The 5,099-nt window shown below is 34.3% G+C and overlaps 1 pseudogene; it reads left to right on the plus strand.

Annotated features, from left to right (window-relative positions):
- Window positions 1–4,183: 4,183 nt before the first annotated feature.
- Window positions 4,184–5,099, plus strand: part of LOC101591333 — a 4,846-nt pseudogene continuing 3,930 nt past the window's right edge.

The raw sequence follows: 5,099 nt of genomic DNA on the forward strand, positions 1-5,099 counted from the left end.
GTATGCAATGTGTTAATTATTGAAATTGTCCTATTAATTTGGTTTGAAACTGTCTCATTGCTATTTATTTCTCAATAAAATTATGGAAAAAATTTTAAAACATAAAATAAAATAAATTTTGAAAAACAAACTGAACAAGGGAAAAATTAAGGTTTATTGAAAGGAAGAACTGATATTTAATTATTTGATCAATCTTATATGCCTGTATCATGTTATCCAAGCAAAATTTTGATGATAGAAATATGTACTATAAAAATCATTATTAATTTTCTATTCTTGTTTTGAAATTATGTATTATTTTGTTGTTTTATGTTGCTTTGTTTTTGTCTTTGTTCTTGTTATTTGTTCTTGTTTTTGTCCTATTGAAAATGAGAAAAGAAATTCATGGACTAAAAACCAATTTGAAATAATATTTCATGCAACAGGAACCTGAAAATAAGCAAGAGTAGCTACACTAAACATTCGTTAAATGGAAATATTCAAAGAAGAGATAACAATTTTAAACAAATATGTACCAAATCATGGAGCACTCAACTTCATAAGACAAACAGTACATGACATACAAGATCAAGTAAACATCAGTATGGTTGCCGCGGGGGACCTCAATATTCTATCACAAATAGAAAGATCAACTAAACAAAAATTAATGAAAAGTTAAAGAATTGAACCCAACTTTGAACCAATGAATTTTATTTTATTTTTTAATTCAGGAGTTTTTATAATTAAGTTTATTGATATAATTAAGATATGCATAATGATTATATCCATCATAGAGAACTCGGACTTCTACATGATATATCTTACTTCCTTTTTCCCCATTCTCCCCCCCATTTCAACTCTTCTTCACCCTTTTATTTGCCATGTTTTCTTTCCATTTTGTCCTTTATTTTCTCATTTTTTCTTTTCCCTTCCATCCCTCAACTCCCCTTTCCTTTTGAACAATTACTTCCTATTGCACAAAATGTATTACACATTTTGGTTTTATTTATATTTTCAATTTCTCACACCAGACAGACAATGTAATATTTACACATATGTGTCTGATTTATTTCACCTGAGTAGGGTCTCAATGTCCCTTTACTTAGGTAAAAATTTCTCAAGCTTATCTTTTTTTAATGGCACTCAGTCACAAAGGTCTAGTTTAGTATTCAGCATGTGAAAGCCAGTTTTCCATCACCATGTTTTAAAGAGGCTATCTTTCTTCCAGTAAACGTATTTGTCCTCAAAAATAAGATGACTGAGTGTGTTTGAAGTTGTTTCTGCCTCTTCTAATCTTGGACAAATGAATTTTATAGATATATGGTGGTCCACCTCAAAACAATAGAAAATAAAATCTTTTAAGCTGCAAATAGTACTTCTTCAAAAATAGACCACACAATAGCTAATAAAGCTTGCATACATAAATGCAAAAGAATAAAAAATTTACCATGTATGTTATCCAATCACAGTGCAAGGAAACTAGAAATAAACAGCAATAAAACTAGAAATAAATAAGTTGTACAGAAACTATGAAAATATATGGAAATCAAACAACATACTCTTGAATAAAAATAGTTTATAGAGAGAATTAATGAGGAAGGAGAAAAGGCAGTTCCTAGAATTGACTAATAATGCCAGCGTAACACACCAGAACGTCTGGGACAAGATGAAAGCAGTCTTACAAGGGAGGTTTATTGCAGTGAATGCCTGCATCACAAAAATAGAACAAGTTCAAATAAATACATTAATAATGCATCTCTAGGTCTAAGAAAAACAAGAATACTCCAAATCTGGAGTTCATTCCACAAAGAAAATCATAAGAAATCAATGAAATGGAGACTAAAAAGTACAACAAAATAATGAACCTAAGAGCTATTTCTGTGAAAGAATAAACAAAAGACAAACCTTTCATCATTCCTGCCTAAAAATGAAAGGAAATATAAAAACCAATATAATTAGAAATGAAAAGATGAAATCTCAGTGGACAATGCTGAATTCTAGAAAATTAATAGAAACTACTTTATAAACATATATATCAAAAAAATTGAAAATTCAGAAGAAATAGAAATTAGTTGATACAGATGTATTACCAAAATCAAACCAAGAAACAATAAAATTCTTGAACAAACCAATAACATAATGTAATTTAAGCAGTAATAAAAATGCTAGCAACTAAGAAAAGCTCAGAACATAATGGATGACTGCCAAATTCCACAAGAACCTCAAGAAACATCTAACACCAATATTCCTCAAACTCTTTAATGAAGTCAAGGCAAGGAAGTATTCCCAGAATCATTCTTGGAAGTTAGTAATCCCTTTTTCCCAAAAGCAGATGAAGAGCCAGCCAAAATAACAAACTTCAGACCCATCTCTCTAATGAACTTAGATGCAAAAATCCTTGACAAAATATTGCAAAATAGAGAGCAAACAAATCATAAAAATTATTATACACCATGACCAAGTATGTTTTATCTCAGGGATGCAGGGATGGCTCAACACATGCAAATCAGTAAATGTAATTCATTACATAAACAAAAACACCAAAATTTACTTGGCCATCTAATAGATGCAGCAAAAGCCTTAGACAAAAGTCAACACCTATTAATGATTAAAATGCTAAAGATAATAGACATGAAAAGACTTTATTTCAACCTGATAAAAGCTTTTTGAGACCAACCTACCACCCACATCATACTAAATGGAAAAAAACTGAAAGCTTTTCTGCTTTTTAAAAATCAGGAACAAGAGAAGGATGGTCACTATCACCATTCCAGTCCTTAAAGCATTAGACAGAGCAATCAAGGAAGAGAAAGAAATAAAAGGGAAACAGACAGGAAATGATGAAGTCAAAATATTATTTGCAGATGACATGAACTTTGGTTTATCAGACCAAAGAAAACCCTACCAAAAGACTCCTAGAACTAATAAAAAAAATTCACCAGTGTAGCTGGATTTAAAATCAACACACAAGTAATAGCAAACACTAACAATGAATTCACTGAAAAAGAAATGAGGAAAACAAAACCATTTGCAATAGCATCAAAAAATTAAGTACTTAGGTATTAATCAGCCCAAGGAAGTGAAAAACCTCCACAGTGAAAGTTATATCACTCTGTAAAAGGAAATTAAGAAGGATATCAGAAAATGCAAAGATCTCCTCCGTTCCTGGATAGGAAGAACCAATATAATCAAAATGGCTATATTTCCAAAACTGAAGAATAGATTTACTGTAATACCAATTAAAATATCAATGGTATCCTTCACATGTCTCAAAAAAGAGAAATCCTTAAATTTGTACGGAACAAGAAGAGACTCAGAATAGCAATAGCAATCTTAGGTACCAAATGCAAAGTAGCTAGCATCTCAACAACAGGTTTGAAGTTATATTATAAAGCTATTGTGATTAAAAAGCACACAAGTGACACAAAAATAGGCACGTGGTTCAAAGAAGAGAGTAGAAGAAGCAGAAATAACCCCAGGCACATACAGGCTTGATCTTTGACAAAAGGCCAAAAGTATTTTGGAGGAAAAACAAAATTTTCAATAAATGATGCTGACAAATTTGGATATCTACATGCAGAAGATTGACTCTAGGCCTATATATATATCACTATGTATTGAAATCAAAATGGCTAAAGATCTCAATATTGGAACAGAAACATTTAATCTATTAGAATATAAAATAGGTACAAGTCTTAAAAACACAGGTATAGGCAAGGAGTTTCTGAACAGAACCCCAGAGGCACAAGAAATAATACTGAGCATCAATAGACATGATCATATTAAATTAAAATGCTTCTGCCCACAATGATAAATTTTTTGCCAGCTGTTCCTCAGATGAGGAACGAACATCTACCATGTATAAAGAAGTGAAAGAATTTGACTCCTCATAATAAAAGACATAATTTTAAAAAATGGACAATCAAAATGAACAGACACTTCCCAGAAGAAATACAAATAGCCAAAAAGTATGTGCAAAATGCTCATCATTGCTGGTCATTAAAAAATGCTAATTAAAACTACATTGATATGCCATCTGACTCCAGAACATATGGCTATCATAGGGCCAGGGGTATAACTCAGTGGCATGGTGCCTGCCTAGTAAGAGTAAGGTCCTGAATTCAAGTCCTTGTTCAAGAAAAAAAAATGATATATTAAAAAAGAATGGCGGGACCGACTGACTGAAGCGACTGGAAGCAGCAAGATGGCGCAGACTCAGGGTACCAGGAGGAAAGTCTGTTACTACTACGATGGGGATGTTGGAAATTACTATTATGGACAAGGCCATCCAATGAAGCCTCACCGAATCCGCATGACTCACAATCTGCTACTCAACTATGGCCTCTACCGAAAGATGGAAATCTATCGCCCTCACAAGGCCAATGCTGAGGAGATGACTAAGTACCACAGCGATGACTGCATTAAGTTCTTGCACTCCATCCGTCCCAATAACATGTCTGAGTACAGCAAGCAGATGCAGAGATTCAACGTTGGTGAGGACTGTCCAGTAGTTAATGGCCTGTTTGAGTTCTGTCAGTTATCCACTGGTGGCTCTGTAGCAAGTGCTGTGAAACTTAATAAGCAGCAGACGGACATCGCTGTGAACTGGACTGGGGGCCTGCACCATGCAAAGAAGTCTGAGGCATCTGGCTTCTGTTACGTCAGTGATATCATCTTGGCCATCCTGGAACTGCTAACATATCACCAGAGAGTGCTGTATATTAACATTGTTATTCACCATGGCGATGGCATGGAAGAGGCCTTCTATACCACAGACCAGGTCATGACTGTGTCCTTTCATAAATATGGAGAGTACTTCCCAGGAACTGGGGACCTATGGGATATTGGGGCTGGCAAAGGCAAGTATTATGCTGTTAACTACCCACTCCGAGATGGGATTGATGACGAATCCTATGAGGCCATTTTCAAGCCGGTCATGTCCAAAGTAATGGAGATGTTCCAGCCTAGTGCGGTGGTCTTACAGTGTAGCTCAGACTCCCTCTCTGGGGATTGGCTAGGTTGCTTCAATCTAACCATCAAAGGGCATGCCAAGTGTGTGGAGTTTGTCAAAAGCTTTAACCTGCCTATGCTGATGCTGGGAGGAGGTGGTTACACCATTC

Source organism: Octodon degus, unplaced genomic scaffold, assembly GCF_000260255.1.
Source record: "Octodon degus isolate 3935 unplaced genomic scaffold, OctDeg1.0 scaffold00016, whole genome shotgun sequence".
Taxonomy (NCBI): domain Eukaryota; kingdom Metazoa; phylum Chordata; class Mammalia; order Rodentia; family Octodontidae; genus Octodon; species Octodon degus.